At 35.7% G+C, this 22,509-nt stretch overlaps 1 protein-coding gene across 2 annotated transcripts in view; it reads left to right on the top strand.

Moving 5' to 3' along the window:
* Positions 1-275: 275 nt before the first annotated feature.
* The window catches only part of LOC120766567, a 62,229-nt gene continuing 39,995 nt past the window's right edge, over positions 276-22,509 (top strand). For both annotated transcript variants that reach the window (XM_040092158.1, XM_040092159.1), the window contains exon 1: positions 276-448. The gene's annotated coding sequence lies outside the window, so the exon portion shown is untranslated. The remainder of the gene's footprint in view (positions 449-22,509) is intronic.

Raw genomic sequence — 22,509 nt, 5'->3', positions numbered from 1 at the left:
TGCTTACTGACGTGAAGCTGCATCCTTTTCCACTTGATAACTTGTTTTGTTGGTTTAGTGGCAGACAAATGCAGTTGAAGCGTCAAGTGGACGCCTGAGCTGAATTATATTCAATTTTTTCTCCTTACTTTTTACAGTTATTTTTACATACTAATGTGTGTGCGTGTGCTGTTAAAAGTGAAAAAGTAAAAAAATTTAAGTGCTGTGAAGGAAAATTAAATACCTACATACAAAAGTATATATATACAGAAAACATAAAAAGTGTTCACAAAATGCCTTTGCTTGAATGGTGAAATCTTTGGAAAAGAGAATTCGAAAGATAACAGCTTCTGATATTTCACTCCCTATCAATGTGTTTCACGTAGAAGCATAACGAATTTCAATTGAGAGTGCAAGGTTGTAAGGAATTGCCAAGGAGAAAGTGATGTGCCTCCGAAAAGCAGAAGTGGTAAGTGCAAATATATATACATACATGCATATAGATGTAATTATTAAGTAATTGGAGCCGATTTCAGAATATCTGATTAGGTTAATCATTTAGCGAAAAATAGCACAGCAAGAGTTAGAACAAATTCAATTTCGTTTTCACCAAAGCATGATTTGCAATCGTAATTTGCATGTACTGTTAATAAGGGTCGAAAATATCGGTCAATCTGTGAGACGTATTACAGAAAATGGGAGATAATCTTTTTATGATAATAGTATGCCTGTATGTCAGAAATGGGTTCCCTTAGCCCACATATAACTTATAGAAAGATTTTCCAACTTCTCTGCAAAATTTACAGGGCGTATATCTTAACCATAGTTCACAGTTTAATACAGATAATATGCGAAAATTCCCAAACTCCCACAAATTTACAGATTTTCTAACAAACCTTATGCACATAAAAGTATTTCGCTGGCTTTGATCCTTGCCAGTTGCAATAATATAAAATGTTCGGTTACATCCGAATACATTTTCGCATACCGCAGTTTTTGCTGTGGGGAATTGGCATATGTATGTATGTCTGTATAAAAACACTTAAAACTTGAGCTAATTGAGAAATGTGTTCTCGCAATTGGCTAATGCCCGTTTGTGTGTGTAAGTGGCTTTTTTTTAAACTGTTTTGTAAATAAATTAGCATGTTTTCAGTGTAATCGCTTATAACGTTGAAAATTAAATTCGCGAAAAATGTGTGTTTAAACTAGTTTAATTGCCCTCAACTATTTATCCAAGAAATTGTTAAATTCCAAACGATGTGCGCAAATATTTTTGATATGTCGGTATTTATCTGTGCTTATCAGCTTATCACAATTTATGCTGAGCTCTGCATGAACTATAAATCATTAACTTGTTCAGCTTATGTTTAAACTTGGTCTTCTTATGTTACTTCAGCAAACGAAACAAATTATGGTTTCTTGTTCATGTATTCATGCGCTTGAGTCTTCGAATTTCCTGTACACATATACACCAACTATCCTGTACAGATTACAGTCCAGATAATAACACAGTTAATCTGTAATACTAGACACGAATGAGATTATTACCCACGGCAGTCTTGAGACAGGAACCTCGTCGAGAAGCTGCAATCACAACAGACAGCCGAACGATTTTCGACTCAACTTGCACTCCTGCTCTTTGAGAACACTCGTCAACAACTCGGTATGATAGAACTGTGGGACGGCATTTCAAGCTTCTTACGTGCAGCTGCAACCGAAACCATTGGTTTTCGGAAAAGGCAAAACAACATCTAGTACGATGAGGAATGTCATGTCGCAGTGGAGTGAAAACAGACTGCCTACCTCGCAACGTTACGATCGACCACTACACGTGCGGGATGGGATAGATACCGAGACTTGAAGAAGGAAGCGAGTTGAAGACAAAAGAGAGACCGAGATGTGTGAGTACGAAGAGCTTGACAAGCTGGCCCACTGGGGTAATGCTGAAAATTCCCGAAAAGATGCGGCGACTATTATAAGGTTTCAAGATAGGAACATGCTCTTGTAGAACCCCCAGAGGTTATCTAATAACTGATGCCCAGAGCATACTAAAATTATGGAGGGAACACTTCTCCAGCCTGCTCAATGGCAGTGAAAGTATAACGCCAGGAGAAGACGAACCCGACTTCCCAATCGATGACGAAGGAGCAGACGTTCCATTGCTCGAACCTGAAGAAGTTCGAACAGCAATTACCCGTCTGAAGAACAACAAATTGATGAATTGCCGGCCGAGCAATTCAAACACAGCGGCGAAGAAGTGATAAGGAGCATGGATCAGCTACTTGTAGAATATAGTTGGACTAAAGCATGCTGCGCCAACTACCCTGGGATAAGTCTCCTCAACATCGCGTATAAGGTTCTATCGAGCGTATTGTATGAAAGGTTAAAGCTCACAGACAACATTCATTGGATCTTAGCAGTGTGGTTTTAGACCAGGAAAAAACAACAACTGACCAGATATGGTCGAAAGAGAATGGAAACACACCACCTCTTCCCGCAAAACTAATACGGCTGTATAAACTGACGTTGAGCAATACCAAAAGCTCCGCCAAGAACGGGAAGGACCTCTCCGAGCCGTTCGATACCAAACGAGGTTTTAGACAAGGCGACTCCCTTTAGTGTGACTTCTTTAACCTACTTCTGGAGAAAATAATTCGAGCTGCAGAACTAAACAGAGACGGTACCATCTTCTATAAGAGTGCACAGCTATTGGCCACTGGATGATATTGATATCATTGGCCTTAACAACCGTGCCGTTAGTTCTGCTTTCTCCAGACTGGACAAGGAAGCGACGCAAGTGAGTCTGGAATCACTAGGCTCCAACGTTACTGTTGACAGTAGTAACTTCGAAGTTGTAGGAATTTCGTCTATCTTGGAATCAGCATTAACAGCAACAACAATATCAGTATCGAATTCCAACGCAGAATAACTCTTGCCAACAGGTGATACTTTGGACTGAGCAGGCCATTGAGAAGTAAAGTCCTCTCTCGACGAAAAAAAACCAAAACCAAACTCAATATTCCCGTCCTGCTATATGGTGCAGAGGCATGGACGATGACAACATCTGACGAGTCCACGTTACAAGTTTTCGAGAGAAAAGTTCTGCGAAAGATTTATGGTCCTTTGCGCGTTGGCAACGCCGAATATCGCATTCGATGGAACGATGAGCTGTATGAGATATACGACGACATTGATATAGTTCAGCGAATTAGAAGTCAGCGGCTACGCTGGCTAGCTCATGTTGTCCGAATGGACGAAAACACTCCAGCTCTGAAGGTATTCGACGCAGTAAACCGGGAGAAGCAGAGGAAAAGGAAGACATCCACTCATTTGAAGGAACCAGGTGGAGAAGGACCCGGCTTCGCTTGGAATCTCCAATTGGCGCTTGAGAAAAGAAGGAACGACTGGCGCGCTGTTGTTAACTCGTCTGTAACCGTGTAAGCGGTTTCTACACCAGTAAAGAGGAAAAAATCTTGAGATCATGTGGTTTGACATAAACTCAATATTGAAAAAGAAAAATTGTATGGACGCGTAAAGATTAGGAGAAGTTATGTGGTCCGAATGGGGATCATACTCCAGCAGCTAAAGACATTAATTTGTGATGACTGAAAAAACTTAAGGGTTCTGCTATTCTCGCTAGTCCTCATGAATGCCTGAAGGTGAGATCCATGATATAATATTAGTCTTCATGCCGCAAAAGCGGAAAAATCAAGAGGGAAGTACTGAGATGAATCTACCTCACGACCGCGTGGACACCGATTGAACAATGATCGGTTGAAACCTATAACTTGAAAAAGTCTGCAGTTTTGTTGTTTGTTCACTACAGTGGCTGCTAATATTTTCTTATTCACCATATAAGACGAACTGCTTTTGTCTATTATAATTTCTACAATATTTTGGATTTTACAAATAATATTTTAATTGAAGACGCGTTTTCATGTTCTCGCAGAGAAGTCTCACTAAGATAAAATACGTAAGCAGACAATGACTAACCAACAGTTGATAACGGGGTTTGTTTGAACGATTCCTGATTCGTTTTAAATAAATGTAATATCTAACTATATATTATCACAGAACATTTTTTATGGTACCGGATTTGATGGTCTACTAAATAATGTGGGTATAATTTCTAAAAATACCTTTTACATATAATATATGCATTCACACAATCAAATCTAATCTACATGGTATATTAAGTTTCCACGAAGTTTGTAACACCCCGAAGGAAACGCCGGAGACCCTACAAAGATATGTTTATAGAAATGATCAGCCTGTCTGTCTATCTGAATATAAGCGAAGTAGTCTCTCTGTTTTCGAGATATAGATAAGACATGATGCACATGTACTTTTCTCACCAAGACTCTGTTCTGCTCGGAATCACCAATATCGGAGCAGTATCTCAAATCAAAATCGAACATCTAAACTGATCGATCAAAATCGAGTTCGCGTATGGAATTTTTTGTATTTTTGAAAAGTTTAATAGTCTGAGTACCAAAGTAACCTTCATGTTTTAAAAACACAAAAGGATGAAAAAAATAGAATACATAAAACTCTAAATTGAAAGGTAAATTGGCTTTTCAGGAAAGTTTACTTTTTAAAGAAAAAATAAAACAACTTCGGTCTTACATAATTTCTTAAACCAAATGTCTTTTTAATGAGACATTTGAATAACTTTTGTCGCCTTCACAACCCGTTTCGTTAATATCTTTGCATCGTTTACTACCCAGTCTCTCCAACTCTCCAAGTCGTTGTCATTAGCCACATAGCCACCACTCAAAACTTTTCAATTAAAATAAAAATACGCAAAGGCAACATAAAAGGGTCCATGTCTCGCGGAATAATTTCTTAATCGCATCTGCTTTGATATTAACCACTTTGTCGAGTTAAGAAATTGAAAGCATTTCCATTGTTTTATATTGTATAATCTTTTATGTTGACCACGCACTCGACCACCTTGTGCTGATGACACTTTCTTTTATTCAAAAGTACTAAATCGCGTGGTAGTGAAACCGAAAAGTTGAAACACAAAACAAAAAGTCATCCACATTCACCAAAATAGCAGCGTTAAAAAATTCCAAAATAAATAGAAGCAAGACGCTCTTCTCCCAAGCTCAAGTTCATACGCAGCAAAATCTCCAACTGTAGCATAAACAATCATACAATCCCAACTAAATTAAACAACAACAAAAGCAAGATAACCAACCTTTCCAACTTGTTGTGCATACATACACACACCCATATGTATGTATGTGTAAATTGCCCCGCTCCAGCTGTGTGCAGCAGAGTGCAAAGTTTTCATTTAATATGCACAGAGCTGTTAATTATAAAGTCGTCACCGGTCGTCAGGGCTTACGGCGATGGGATGTGAGTTGGAAAGCAATGAAATTAATTTTATGAATATTTTATGACTGTGTGATTAAATAAAGGCGGAGGTTAGGAATCGACTAACAAAAAAATGCGCTGGCTTTTTCTGCAATGTGGTTTACTCGACTTTAATCAACTCTAAGGAAATTATATTAATTGATTACCGTTTAAATAATATCGTAATCCGCGCATTATCAGAATTGTTGTTGTTGTAAACAGTTGTTGGCATAGGTCAACAAAAAATTGTTTTTTAGCGCATGGACTTTACTTAATACCTTCTGCTTTTATAGCAATTATAGCGATTTGGCCAAATGATATCGGCCTTCTACTTCAGATTCTTACTTTTGTATTGTTGATCTGCTCCTAAAAATTTTAATGATTTAATAAGAGACACATATCTATCAAAAAATAAATCAGAGTTATTGGCATCGCGGATTGGAATTTCCCAATTCTTTAGTTCGTATATCTCACTAAAACAAACGACATGAAAAATTTTCTTGTTTCTTTAGTAAGGAAGGTAGACTCTGTTTTTGTCGTGACGAGAAAGGTATTGATAGCTCAAAAAAATGTCACAATACGAAGAATTCCTCATCTTTTCGATTTGAACATTGACACATATATACTCGTATGTACATATGAAAGAAAATTGCGACAGTACTAAAATGCTATCGATGGCAATGAAATTTATGAAATTCCAGTGGGAAGTTAATGGAGACTTGTGTTTTTTGACTGGAAGGTAAAGTGAATATACGAAATATTCCTGTTATCCTTGCTTGTGTAATAGTAGGAATTACGCTACTCACTACCATGGGCGGCATGTACCGATTACGAAATGAGAAAGTGCAATGTTAAATGGGAAGCAATTATCTATCCTAAAACTACTTTAATGAACCAATTGCATATTAAATTGGGTCTTATTAAACAATTTGTAAAGTCTCTCATTCATGAGTCCAAAGCTTTCAAATATTTGAAAATGTTTTCCCAAAGCTTTCGGTGGCAAATATATAAGCTGGAAGCTAAGTTCCTTAGCAATGAGTAGAAAACAGCCTGGAACGGCAGTGCATGGTTTCCTCGGTAACCATAGGGGTAACAATTGTGACATGTTACATCCTCCTTCAGATAAATGTAAAGATTCTTAATATAATCGGTGTTAAATATTTACTCAATACCAGGAATACCAGGAATTAATGAAGATATTCTGTGCGATGTGCCACGGTCAACGCTTAAATTCCGTGCGGAATAAATAGTCAGAATAAGATTCAAACTTGGACGTACGCTCTGATGATTTATTGTTATAGGTTCCATTTACGTTGTGTCCTAAAATTTACGAAATTTTATAACCAACCTACATGTCTATTATGCCATCAAGCAAACCAATATGTCTACTTAATTAATTATTTGCATTTCACAGGTCAAGTAAAAATCCTTTTCACCCGATAAGAATACATATCTAACATTCCAAAGCACAATTGCACTTGATTTCATCAAGATAAACTACTTTGTTCAGCAACAATGAAGTTCACTTATTTTCCCCATCTCACACCGACGGACATTCACAGCAAATGTTTTTAGTTGAAATTACTTATCTATAAACTTTTATGCATTCTAAACGAATATAAATGCTTTCAGCCGTATACCGGAAAGTGTGCTGAGTAATGCAACAAATGAATGAAAGTCATGAAGTGAATTCACAACAACAAAAGCAAATCAGTCATCGTTCTCACAACCACTTTAAAAATACTCTTGGCGTTGCCACTTTAAGTTGATGCATAGAAATGCTATATATGTACTAAATTCGTATGAAAATCTATAATTATACATATGTATGTGTTGAGCGTCGAGTGTAAAATGATAAATAATAATATTTTCTGTTTTCATCTTGGAGGAGTGAATATTTAATCACATCCAAAAAATAGGAATCTTGAATGCAAAATGCCAGCTCTTGCATTTTTATTGATCCTGTACTAAAGAATTATAATGGCTCCGTGTTCAAATCATTATTGAATCTCGCTAAATACCCAATTTATTATTGGTTTCGAAACGCCCACTACTCCAACTCATCTTTATATAATTATAAGTCGATTGTCATGACTTTAATTTTTTCTATGATGAAAAGCATCTTCAACTGTCTCTCTTACAGACTATCGGAAGATTCAAATGCAAATGTTTGTTTAGAAAAGCTTTTGAATTTATCTTTAGCTAAACAAAAATATTCCCTGAGAAACTATCCTTTTTAAACCGAATAGATTAAACAGAAGTCTCATAAAAGAAAATTCAAAGACATAAAAAACCGTACTCGTACCGTGCTAAAATTAGCAAAGCCGGTAGCGCTGCTCAAGTGGTTTTTGGAGTTGAAAAATCAAGCGACATTTATGGTGCAGACAAAATACTTGTTATTGACAGAGTGAAAATATTTTGCATTGCGACGGACGCCACCATAGTCATGAATATGTGCAATGGCAAGAGCATACCCCGCAAAATTACTTTTTCATTGACTGATATTTATTGCTTTAACCCACTAACGAGTCTGAGTTTAAAGACTCGTAAAAGATACTTTGATGTATTGGTACGATGATTGTTCCGATTTTCTTTTTACTTTTAAGGGGATTAATAATGCAGTTACATAGTTTTAAGGCCAATGGAAGAAAATGCGGAAATACTTGAGTATATGTACATGTATAGAGTGGCGAATTAGGTGTTTAATATGTGCATGAGTATGCGTTCGTTACATCCAGGTACATATAGATGCTTTTTGTGCACATAGCAGCCAGCTTTTATGGCTCTGGTGAAACTTCAATTCAATGTAACCGAAAAGCCGGCACTTTTGCACAGCTGCATTCGTTAAAGTTCCTTCCCGCATTAAGCCATCAAAGGAATAATGAATAAATGCAATTTTCCGAATGACTTGTTTGTGTTTTGTGCAGCAGAATAAATGCTTAAATTAAATGAGGATTGCAACTAGGAAGCAGGGAACAAGCACAATTGCACAATGACTGTAGTTCAAGATTGCTAGTTAACACTAATATGTATAAAGAAATAAATATGATATCGAGTACAAATATCCAATTTTATGTTTCGTTTCCAAGTCTGTAAAACATTCCATGTAAGGGTTTCGATTTTTAGAACGTATTCGTTGAAGATTTTTATTTACGTATAGGAATGGACGACTGTGATCAAATGGAAAGGTGAATTTTTAACTTATACTTCGAGTGTTTTTCGAATCGTCAAATTTTTATACTCTCGCAACAAAGTTGCCAAAGAGAGTATTATAGTTTTGTTCACATAACGGTTGTTTGTAAGTCCTAAAACTAAAAGAGTCAGATATAGGGTTATGTATACCAAAGTGATCAGGGTGACGAGTAGAGTTGAAATCCGGATGTATGTCTGTCCGTCCGTCCGTCTGTCCGTCCGTCCGTGCAAGCTGTAACTTGAGTAAAAATTGAGATATCATGATGAAACTTGGTACACGTATTTCTTGGCTCCATAAGAAGGTTAAGTTCGAAGATGGACAAAATCGGTATTCTGCCACGCCCACAAAATGGCGAAAACCGAAAACTTATAAAGTGTCATAACTAAGCCATAAATCTTTATTAAAGTGAAATTTGGCACAAAGGATCGCATATTTGGACGTATTTTTTTTTGGAAAAGTGGGCGTGACCCCGCCCCCTACTAAGTTTTTTGTACATATCTCGGAAACTACTATAGCTATGTCAACCAAACTCTATAGAGTCGTTTCCTTCAGGCATTTCCATATACAGTTCAAAAATGGAAGAAATCGGATAATAACCACGCCCACCTCCCATACAAAGGTTATGTTGAAAATCACTAAAAGTGCGTTAACCGACTAACAAAACACGTCAGAAACACTAAATTTTACGGAAGAAATGGCAGAAGGAATCTGCACCCAAGCTTTTTTTAAAAATTGAAAATGGGTGTGGCGTCGCCCATTTATGAACCAAAAACCATATCTCGGGAACTACTACACCGATTTCAATGAAATTCGGTATATAATATTTTCTTAACATCGTGATGACATATACGAAGTATGGGTGAAATCGGTTCACAACTACGCCTTCTTCCAATATAACACTATTTTGAATTCCATCTGATTCCTTCTCTGTGTAATATATTAGGAACCAATGATAATAGCGGAATAAAACTTTACACAAATATGGTATTTGAGCTGAGGTAACCCTTGTGGAAAAATGTCGTGATCGGACTATAACTTTTCAAGGTCCCTGATATCGAACACGAAAAACTCAGTGCCTAACCTAACATAACCTAATTTTTCACCGAAAATATCGGTAAATCTCTCAGACATTTTCATGTAATTCAGAGGGCATCATTTTTATACTCTCGCAAAAAAGTTGCTAATAACAGTATCTCGATTATCACTTTATCATGCGAGAGTATAAAATGTTCGGTGACACCCGAACTTAGCCCTTCCTTACTTGTTTTTCTGTAAGTTGGTAGTACTGATAGTAACATCTATGCTAACATAACATCCCCATTAACTTTGAAATTTCTGTATTTTTGCTTTATAAAGGTAGTGTATCTCGAAACGGATCTCCCTTTATATGAAGTTTTTTGTCAAAATAAACACTAAAGATTTTTACAAAGGTCGATCGATCAACATAAAAACACTATTGCCCTTATAAGTTCGAACTTTCGATTTCGACACTTCATTGGATCAGACGATTGGACTGACGTTTCGCAACTGGAAAAATAATAGCAGTTTCTTGGGGAGAAAAGAGCGAGAACAAAATTTCAGATCGATATCGGCAGACAGACGGTCATGGCTAAATCGACTTAATTAGAAATACTGAGTGACAATTCACATTAAATTGTAATGAAAACAAGAAAAAACGTTAACGGCTGCACCCAAGCTAATATACCCTTCACAGGTGCATTTCTTTTAGTAACTATGTGTTCAGTTTGTATGGAAGCTATACGCTATAGTTAACCGACCTGAACAGTTTCTTAGGAGATTACATAGTTGCCTTAGAAAATAATCTGTACCAAATTTCGTGTAGATACATTGTCAAATGTGGAAGTTTTCCATACAAGAACTTGATTCTGATCGTTCAGTTTATATGGCAGCTATATGTTATAGTGGTCCGATATCGGCAGTACCGACAAATGAGCAGCTTCTTGAAGAGAAAATGACGTTTGCAAAATTTCAAAACTATATCTTTTAAAATGAAGGACTAGTTCGTATATATACAGACGGACAGACAGACAGACGGACATGGCTAAATCGACTCAGCTCAACATACGGATCATTTATATATATACTTTATAGGGTCTCCGACGCTTCCTTCTGGGTGTTACAAACTTCGTGACAAACTTAATATACCCTATTCAGGGTATAATTAAAATACCGACAAATGAAGAAAAGATGGCCTCGGGCTACGAACACGCACAGGATTATAGCCCTTAGTCAGTAGAATTCTCTTTCTGTGCTTCGATAAAAATAAGGGCGGACAAGGTAAAATATGGGATACACTTAAAATATCGAAATTCAAAATGCCGACATATCAAAATACCGACAAAATTTAAATATGCAGCTAAATCAAAAACAGGTGAAAGATTTATCAGTGTTGTGATTTGTTGGTATTTTGACGGTCGGGATTCTAAATTTCGAGATTTTGATTGTCGGCATTACGTTATACCCCTGTAAAATATTTTTCAAATGTCGGCATTTTGGTTTGTCGGTGTTTTGATTTATCGGTGTTTTGATTTGGCGGTATTTTCACTGACGGGATTCTAAATTTCGAGATTTTGATTGTCGGCATTGCGTTATACACCCAACTATTACACTAATTGGCTTCATTTTTGCCTTTTTGTTGACTACCGTATGAATATTAAAACCACATATGTCAAATTATAGTAAATAATTTATTTCGAAATTATTGCTTTAGTGCAGTAAATGATTGGGGTTTCTATTTAAATTGTTAAGGAACTTGGTAATTTTGAAACGCTCTCTAGTTGTGCAATTTACAACTCTTAAGCTATTCCAAAATATAATATATTTGAGAATGAAATTTAATACATATATATTATTCACTTAAAGACTTCGTTAGCGTCTTAAAAGTTTTAGCAATTTTGTAAAATGATGTACATAGAAGCAATAATATCAAATGTATTTACATAAGCAAAGCTGCATAACGGTACAAACAATTTTAATCTGACCGCAACAGCCAAACAAACAAGCAGGAATTTAATCCTCTCAGTTATCTATCAATTGTCGCAGCTTTCATATATCCTACTGAGCAATATAGGGATTTACTCACTTTAATTTGGTATTACATTGCACCAAAATTTGCTCTTTACATACGGGATCGATTGTTTTACTTTCTAAAATGATATAAGATACATATGTATATGATAAATACAATGTGCGTTCCAAAGTAAACAGGACTTAAAAAAAAAAAACAGAACAAATGGTTTTTTCGGCAAAATCAATTTATTTTATTCAAAATAGTCCCCTTCTGCTTCAAAACAGCTTTTTGCACGGTCCAAAAGCATGTCGAACGAGTGAATTGGCTCGTTGGCTGGTATGGCCGCCAGTATGCTGGTGCAAGCCTTTTGAATAGCCTCTACGTCTGCATAACGCTTTCCCTTAATACATTTTTTCCGAAAAGGAAAAAGACGCCGACAGTGGTTTTAAGAGAATACAATTTGTATGATTTTCATTTTGAACAAACCTCTTACTCTAAATACTATGTGTCTTTATGTTTATTATTCAAAGATAGTAAATAAGTATTTATATACCTTTGTTCGATTAGCGGACCCAAGCTTACAAAACTCATAAGCAAATCGACACCTTGGCATAGAGACAAATGCCAAGGTAAGTGTTAATGTATCTACGAATATGTGATATCGATTTCTATTTCTTGCCTGGTGAATGCAGTTTATGTTTTCGCTGAGTTTCAAGGTAGTAAACCGCATTGACTTGCGGTTCTTAAGCGGTAAATATTTATGTACATCGATTTGATTGTTGATTTCTTCATAAGAGCACCGGAACGCTTGATTACGCTTTACACTTTGTGCTTTACACATGTATCCAAACCCCTTTAATTAACGATTGCGCTTCAACTATTTTCTGCTAATGAATGCAAGTACAGTCGGAGGTTTGCATTCCCCTATGTAAGCGCAATCGGTTATAAATAAAAATTTGTCCACAAATTTGGCATCGTCTAGACCGTGAATATACCCTGAGCGGGTTATGTTAAGTTTGCCACGAACTTTGTAAGTGTCAGAAGAAAACTCACTCCGAAATTTACATTCTACAATTTTTTTGTACAAAATATTATTTTTTTTGTTTTCCTTGAGGCAAAATATTGGTCACGTATTTCTTTATTTCGACACAATGTGAAAATTTTAGAGTTATAAATTTTCTAAATTTCAACGCTCGCTAAAAGTAACTGTAAATATTTGCGAATACGGAGAAAATTATTTAATTATAAAAAAACTAGACAGCCTAATGTTTGCGATTTTTTCTCAGCTTGCTAATGGGTTGAACATAATTTTTTTGTTTTTTTTTCTTTATTTGTGAATGGTGTTCTAGCTTCCGTGCCACCGAAATTAATGTTCAACCTACTATCAACACTAAATACGCTCGTTTAAATTATTCAATTGTCAAATAAGCCGCTTCCATCCTGTATTCTATTCAATACAAGGAATATTAAACTCCATAATAATTTAAAATATTTCCGTAAATTTAATGAGTTAACTGAATTAATCTGTTATATTGTAAAATGGTTCTGCTTTAGATTTAAAATAAATTAAATTAATAACTGCTGTAAAACTATTAAAATTGTTTGCAATTCGCGACACAAATATTAAATTTCATGAGCGCTATTCAGTTCATACACATACAAACACATCATGCCATAGTTAGTGACTGTCTGCGTTTTTTGTAAGCTAGCAGTATACCATATAGTCGTACGAGTAGCAAAAAAGTCGATTCACTATAATCGAACCGGCAGATGACAGTGAACGAAATCCCCAATAACCATTTCAGGCATTTATGGCTTATAAGTGAAAGTTGTTGAAGAAATTGTTGTACAACAATGAGCAGTGTTTGGATTTCTCGGGCTAGTGTTTGCTTTGAACGGCGCATGACTCTCTTCAGCTGAGCGTTTGGTTTGGTTAAGCGGGAAAATTTAATTGTTTTGATTCAAGTGAGAAGCACCGGATTTGCCGGTAAATGGTCTCTGGCGCACCACTGAACTGTGTGCGCAAGTTTAAAGAGTAATTTTTGGTTGTGAAAGAGTGTACGATTGGAGTACGTGCATTACATGGCCTCTCGTAGTTAACTCCAGAAGAGAACTTGTTTAATTTAAGGGAGATTTTAAGCAAAAACTGTTTCTACTAAAATTTAATATTTTTATTTTTGAGTTAAAAATTACCAAAAGGAAAAAGATTTGTATATACATAGTAACTTAAATGGGAATTTGTAATTTTTACTGTGTAAGATTATTCCGTTCTGTTTAATGCATAATATATGTATTGTGTTTGATTTACAGAAAGAAAAGGCTTCGGGAATGTGGGCTCAAGTGATTATCGTACTGATTCAGCACGCTAAATTATAAAGTGTTTATAAAAAATAGAATTGAAATAATTCTTATAACATTAACAAGAAATTGGGGTGGTAACTTTTTGTAATTTTAATAACTAACCTCTACCTTAACGCTGGTCTGTGTTAATGATAAAATTTACTTAGGGGCCATCCATAAATTACGTCACACCTTGAAGGGAGGGTATCATTCAGAACTGACATTGTGTGACAAGGGGCAGGGGGGGTCAAAAGCTTTGCGACATCACATTTCAAAGCATAAGGATGGAAAATTTTGTACAGCTACTATATGAAATCTCGAATCTGTGGCTTCAATTTTAGGCCCAGACCAAGTATTTTTTTTATCAATGGATGATAAGGCACGTGCACCTTTAGACATTACAGCAGCAAATACCCAAGCGCCAATATTAATGCACTTTGATTACCGTGTTCAATTGGCAGATCATGATTTTGTCGTCACTGAAAAACATAAGCTTATTCCATCGGTGTATGCGGGAGTTCCAATTAAAAAAGTGTGATTTTATTAAAGATTATTCTATAAATATAAGAATAAACAGAATAACTTGTTTTTTTGTTTTTTTTTTTTTGATAAATCCATAAAATTGGAAAATGAGTGAGTGAGTTCAAAATGTGACAACTTGTGATAAGGACGAGGGGAGGAGTTAAAAAGTCCTTAAATTCGTGTGACGTAATTTATGGATGACCCCTTAATAAAACGTTTAATAACGGGAAGGAAGTATTTTAGTTCAAAGCATGACGACAGGTTATTCATATTTTCACTATCAATTTTTTATTAGGTAAATACATTATTAAATAAATACAGGAAAAAAATAGTAAAGTTAAAAGTTAAAAAAATTACCAGCTGATGGTGAGTCTTAAATAATTTGCGCGTGACCATATCTACGATTTCAACATTCCTAGCGAAAACAAAACTCTATAAGTCACTAAATATTTCCGTCCTGCTTTATGGTGCAGAGGCATGGACGATGACAACATCTGATGAATCGACGTTGCGAGTTTTGGAGAGAAAAATTCTGCGAAAGATTTATGGTCCTTTGCGAGTTGGCCAAGGAGAATATCGCATTCGATGGAACGATGAGCTGTAGGAGATATACAGCTAGGTCATGCCGTCCGAATGGACGAAAACACTCCAGCTCTGAAAGTTTTTGAGATTCGACGCAGTACCCGCCGAGGAAAGCAGAGGAAGATCTCCATTCTGTCGGAAGGACCAGGTGGAGAAGGACCTGGCTTCACTTGGAATCTCCAATTAGCGCCACCTTGCCAAAAGAAGAAACGACTGGCGTGCTGTTCTTAACCCGGCTATAACCGCGTAAGCGGTTTCTACGGCATTAAAAAAGAAGACATCTGAAAAAAAATTTTAACAACATTTTTTGTTGGTTTCGAATTTTTTTTTTCAAAATAGTAAAAACAGAAATTTGGGGTGGATAAGAAAGTTCCAGATATAGACAAATCTATAAAGAAGAAATCCTATAGCACCTGGTTTCGTTTTCAATAACACAGTTTCGGAAAACGCGATGAAAATTTCAGTTCCGGCCGAATTAGTTTAGATGCCGGGTCAGCAAAGTAGCAATATCTCCGAAAATATTTTTATTTTTGAAAAATATTCTTGTAGATATATTATTGAATAGTTAAAATCTTAAATTCTTTATATTTCTAGACTTATACCTCCTTTAGGGGTATATATTCTGTCAGACTTGCTCTATTCTCTATTTATTAATTTAAATAATATTACATAGTAAAAAGGGTGTTTCAGATTAAAGCAATCAGACAAAAACTAGACTTTTAGTAAATAACTCGCATAATATCATCTGGTACTCTGTCACATAGCAATAGAAAGGAATGAAAACGCAGATGAGCCAGCCAGGGTTGTTTGAACCAATTGACCCTACAGATCTTGGAACACAAGCAACACAGGGCTGTGGGGTAGTGTTGATGGTGAACAGAGCAAAAAAACTCCTACCGCTAAGCAAAACATTGTAGGGTTCATCACCAGACACCTACCCTTAAGATCCCATCATCATATTCATCCACACATATTCCACGGCTCCCAATGCTCCAAATTAAGATACATTGGGCAGATGGTGTAGAAAAGAATCAGGTTTTGTAAATAATCCACGAAGTTGCTGGATACCTGGTTACCACTCGGGAGCACAATGGGTCTATTGATGGTCTAGCCGCGGCCGCCTGTGATCCTGCGCTAAGGCGCTTTCTTTTTGACCAACCAACGGTTGAACTATTTTATAACGAATTAGTGTAATTTCTTGTTCAGAGGTATTAATGATAAGACCACTCAATATTTTTAATAAACTGATGTATTTTTAATTTTTTTCTTTGTAAATATTTAGCGGCTACTTCTGGAATAGTGCTTGAGTCCAAATGATTAACTTGAGCATATAAGCATAAACAAGCTTTATTCTCATTCGCGGAGTTAAGAAGAACTCTAAGTTTTTTAATCGCATCAAAGCCTAAAGTGGCTAACCGTCCATTCCGCATTTTCTTCTATTTTCTGCTAGACTCTCAGCGCACAGTTGGCTTCGGTGTTAATCACAGTATTATTCAACTTGCTTGTGGCTCTGACTAAATGGCACTAATTAACTGAGAATTTATTAAATTACAATGCACAATGACAGTTCGGCGTTTTTCACATAATTTTTTTCTGACCTTAAACTTGATTTTCCTTTCATGTAGTTCATGGCCTTCATGCGACTCTTAATGTTATGGCTTCTTCTTCGTCTTCTTTTCCATCGCCTTCTTCTCGGGCATTATAGCGCGAGTCTACGCACATAAGTCGCTCAAAGTATTATTGCCTGGCTTGTATTGTATTGTGCTTTTTATTGCAGTAGAATTATTTACTGTTTTTATTGCATTAAATCTACATTTCGTGGAATCATTTGTAAAAACAGAAATGGAAATGATGAATATAAATTTCGAATAGAGACATCATAATGGCTGAAATATGCGGATATTGGTTTTGTTCAAATTCAACCGTTACGAAAAAATATCCTTAACAGTTATAAGGACTGATGCCTTGAAAGTATGTTGATAAAAAATTTGAAAAAACTTAACTTCTCAAAATATTTAAGCATGGATAGAAGTCATGCGAATCTAGACTTGGACCTAAAGAGCAATACTTTTAAGTATACGTCTACTCACCATACCCACATACAACTGTTCAAGCTCCTGGGTACCGAATATGTGGACCACATTATTATAATTGACTTCTTACCAAAAATACGGGCCAATATATGGAATATATAACTGAAATTCATGTTTTTAGTTGTGGTACTGGGGTCGGTGCTAAAGTCGACTTTTAATATAAAGTTTTTCCAGCTCCTTGCCGGGACCTCTGATCTTTGCAAGTTGCAAGAATATTAAATGTTCCATTACACCCGAACTTAGCCTTTGCTTACTTATTTAATAAGAGCATGGTCTTGTATTTTTTTGGAATCAATGAAAATGTTACTACGATGAGGTTGAGTGAGGGATTAAATACGAGTAAAAACACTATTTGGCGAATTTCAAATGAAGATTTGGGTAAAAGAAATATCAATGCACGTTTTGTTCAACAAAAATTAAAGGAACACCACGAAATTTAACGATCATTTGATGAAAAAACGGATTTCTCTCATCAACTACCCTATCGGATCTATCACCGTGAGTCTATTTTATATACCCCAAAGTGAAAAAAGAGCATTTTATGCGGATATCCAACCAAATACCCGTAACAGAGGTGCTGAAGAGCATTCCTGTATATGGCGAAGCAAAAACTGTGCAAGCGCAAGTTGAACTTTCCAAACTTGGTATTTTTGTATTGAGCCTAATGAAACCTATTTGAGTAAGTAATTACTTCCAAGAGTATTTTGTGCTTTTTACTTTATATGCAAAAGAACAGACAGAGCAGTCATATTTGTGCTACAGTTGACATACAGTTATGTGAAAAATAATAAGGACAGTGATGAATAAAAACAAAACAAGAATAAAATTGTAGAAAGTCATGAAAATTACCGCCCGCTAACGGCATTTTTTTATGACTCCTCATTTATAAAAACAGATTCTGTTAGACAAATGCAAAGTATTTGCACACATTTCGTAAATAGCCATTTTGTTCTTAACAAAGTCCGCAAGCACTTGTGCGATTTAATAAGGACAGTTTGCTATTTAAAAACAATAACGAAAATCGTTTTACTAAAATGTGTTTTTTTGCAGAGATAAGGCAAACATAATACTTTTATTTTGATATCAATCAATTAAAACCCGGTTTTCTTTTGATTGCATCGATATGTGAAAAATCCGAAAACTCGGAACATATTAAATATTTAGTGAAACAATGAAATTTGTACAGAAAAGTAGCGAATTTAGTGAATACTTAAAACACTGGTTGGACATTCCCCAGATTGAAACACGCGACAAGAAGTCAAAAATAGCATTGTTTGTCAAAAATTATAGAGTGCTGTGTTAAGAAAAATTCTTTTTTTTTTCATCAAAACATATAAAATGTGATTTGAATATTGATGTTGACCCATCAAATAACCGCAAAGTACTTATAGAGGAAAATCTAAAGAGCCGAAGCACGAGAAAAGGGTCTATTTTATGTTGCCAAAAAAGAACGTGCAACAAAAGCTTAAGTTTGCTGAAGGACATGTTCTTTGGCCTGAAGAAAAATGACATATCATTTTCGGGTTTGACGAAACAAAAGTCAACTTATTTAATTCTGATTGAGGTATCCATTACGTAAAAATACCGAATAATGCAGCATTTAACCCTAAGTGTACGACAAAGTCCGTTAAACATGTTGACGGAAACATTATGGTTTGGGGATCGTTTTCATACAATTGTCTGGGCTCACTGCATAGGATACAGGGAACTATAAAGGCAACCGATTGTGTGACAATACTACAAGCTATGCTTTAGAACGCTGAAGACAATATGCCACTTAGGTGGATATTTACGCAGGACAACGCCCCTAACAACACGGCTAAGTATACAATAGATTGGTTTAGGGTCAATAATGGAGTGGCCACCGCTGCCCCCGGATCTAAAATCCATTGAAAATTTGTGGAATACAGTGAAAGCGTTGTTAAGAGAAAAGTGCTCAAGTATTAATGAAGAGCTTTTACAACTTATTCAAAATTCATCGAATGCAATTCCGGTTTTCATCTGCCTAAACCTAGTTGACTCTATACCGAAGCGGTATCGATAAGTTTTAAACAACAATGGATTTTCAACAAAATATTAAACTACTCAGAAATTGTTATTAAATTGAATGAAAACCAGTTACTTTTTATATTTAATAAGGTATTTTTATAGTAAACTACGAAGTGTCCTTATTTTTTTCACACGTTAATATCGCAAATTTGAGAAAAAATGCAAATAAAATACAAGTGTTTGCAAAATATGGGTAAAATTGAAAAAAATACTTATTTTTAGTTTGTTCTCAATTAATTTGATTGGTCAATTGCCGTTGATTCCCCCACAATTCAAGATAAACATTAATTTCATTAACTGCATACCACTGTCCTTATTATTTCTCACACAACTGTATGCAAGTGCACAAATGTACAAAACCGTTATGTGATCATAACTACGAATATACAGTGCAATATATAAAATGAACTTTAATTCTATGTATTTATCCAACAACTGTACAGCATATGAAAGCTAAGTAGAGAGATTCTCCTAGAATACTTCTTTGCTTACTTATTTCTTCAACGAATAAGAGAAGCGCGGTATTTGGTATACTTTCATATCCATTGATTATATATTGCGCTGATGGACAGTTAGTCCACCTAGCAACTCCTCAACTGCATGTGTATGGCTACTCGTAAAACAGAAAGCCAATCGGTGCAGAACGACATTCTAAGCAATTATAATGCCGACTTCGCTGCTCACTCCATAATGGACAATTCCCGTTGTTGATAAACTAAAGCTAAGCCGGTTATTACTTGTAGTGTGCCGCTATTCACTTGTGGTAGTGTCTTGAATCATGACAATGACCCGAATATGCGAGCAAACGCCAGATGAGAATTGCATAATGTCCGATTTTGACTTCCAAAAATGTCGGTATTATTATTTTAATTTTATGTTGTAAAGAAAGTAAAAAGTCTCCAAAGCAATCTAAAAGTTGCCATGCACAAAAGCAGATTTGATTGCGAGCGCATTAAGTCTTGGCCAATGTTGCAACAAACTTTGAGTAGAACCGGTTAGGTGCTAAAATGGTAACGAACTCAAAGGGTTATCTTTAAACTGTTAAGTGACAAATGACAGTAATTTTTAGTACACAAAGCGAACAAAGGAATAACGGCATTATAAAGCTAAGTGGACGATGAAGTAACAAATGCACACATTTACACAAACCCATTCGTAAACCTTACCAGAGAAATAATATCTTCATTAAATAAGGTGTACAATAAATCACTACTTAAGTATGAAGAAACCCACACCAACTGGGAAACTAATTTCACTCATATGGTCGGCAGTATTTCTGCATTTTTACTTGTGTTGCCTAAATCGAGCTTGCTTCTACTCTCAAACTACAGAGTGCTAGAAATCTACAATATGTATACAATATACTCGAATTTACATATCGTACGTCGCTCCTAGCCGCCAGAGTGGGTAACTAGGCTAATAATATCTTTATGTCGGTCGAGGCTCTTCTCCCATCCATTATTTTCCTTGCATTGCATCTACACAAACTTCGCATTGTTTACCGTTGTCAGTGAGCATGAGTATAATCACACATATGGAAATTCACAAACAACTGAAGAAAATATGTTATGTTTTAAGATCAAGCAATGATTTCCAGTGTGTATTGCCACTACTTTTAAGCTTCGCTATCAAAATACTTAGCTAAAGTATATATTTAAAAGTGCAAATATGCCGGCATATGCCTTCCCATTTCTGCCAGCTGGCTGTCTAACTTGTAAGCTTTACTGAAAAAAGGAACTGACGAATAATTTCATCTTTTAAAAAATTTAAAATTTCGCTTTTACCAATGTAAATAATTTATATGTCACCAAGAAGCTATTAAGTTGTAATCATAATATTTTAATATAATATTATATAATAATATTTGATTTTTCAATGCTAGCATACCTTCTTACATTTCCAAAAGAATTTATTTTGGCACTAAACAAACAAAGCCACAAACATATGTATATGCATTGGGAATTTGTGTATTTGTTATGACATACAGCAATGCTCGCCTATTTTTATACCCTGAACAGGGTATATTAAGTTTGTCACGATGTTTGCAACACCCAGAAAGAAGCGTCGGTGACCCTATAAAGTATGTATATAAATGATTAGTATGTTGAGCTGAGTCGATTTAACCATGTCCGTCTGTCTGTCTGTCCGTCCGTTTGTATATATACGAACTAGTCCCTCAGTTTTTATACTCTCGCAACAAAGTTGCTAAGGAGAGTATCATAGTTTTGTTCGCATAACGGTTGTTTGTAAGTCCTAAAACTAAAAGAGTCAGATATAGGGTTATATATACCAAAGTGATCAGGGTGACGAGTAGAGTTGAAATCCGGATGTATGTCTGTCCGTCCGTCCGTCTGTCCGTCCGTCCGTGCAAGCTGTAACTTGAGTAAAAATTGAGATATCATGATGAAACTTGGTATACGTATTTCTTGGCTCCATAAGAAGGTTAAGTTCGAAGATGTATTAGGGAGGGGCATATTTGGACGTAATGTTTTTGAAAAAGTGGACGTGGCCCCGCCCCCTACTAAGTTTTTTGTACATATCTCGGAAACTACTATAGCTATGTCAACCAAACTTTATAGAGTCGTTTCCTTTAGGCATATCCATATACAGTTCAAAAATGGAAATCGGATAATAACCACGCCCACCTCCCATACAAAGGTTATGTTGAAAATTAATAAAAGTGCGTTAACCGACTAACAAAAAACGTCAGAAACAATAAATGAAGAAGTGACAGAAGGAAGCGGCACCCAGGCTTTTTTTTTAAATTGAAAAAGGGCGTGGCGCCGCCCACTTATGGACCAAAAACCATAGCTCAGGAACTACTGCACCGATTTCAATGAAATTCGATATATATTATTTTCTTAACACCTTGATGACATGTACGAAATATGGGTGAAATCGGTTTTACAACCACGCCTTCTTCCAATATAACGCTATTTTGAATTCCATCTGATGCCTTCTCTGTATAATATATATACATTAGGAACCAATGATGATAGCGGAATAAAACTTTACACAAATACGGTATTTGAAAAATATGTAAATGACGGATAATGAAATCTCGATTATCACTTTATCATGCGAGAGTAAAACATGTTCGGTGACACCCGAACCTAGCCCTTCCTTACTTGTTAAATATTTGTTTGTAACATTTAAAGCTAATCGAGGTAGGCATGGAGTTAGTTATATACCTATACCTAAATTAACGGGATGAAGAGGGTGTGAAATATAGAATATATGGCAGAAGAAGTTTGGCACTGCAAATGAGCGGAATCCGATTATTCACACGCCCACAAAATGCCGCGGTTCTGAAGCCTAAGTTCGAAATTTAGATTGAAAACTGTTATTTGGTACAAAGA

The sequence above is a fragment of the Bactrocera tryoni genome, chromosome 1 (assembly GCF_016617805.1).
Source record: "Bactrocera tryoni isolate S06 chromosome 1, CSIRO_BtryS06_freeze2, whole genome shotgun sequence".
NCBI classification, from domain to species: Eukaryota; Metazoa; Arthropoda; class Insecta; order Diptera; family Tephritidae; genus Bactrocera; species Bactrocera tryoni.
Note: the sequence above shows the minus strand (reverse complement) of the source record. Positions and strands in the feature narration are given on the sequence as shown.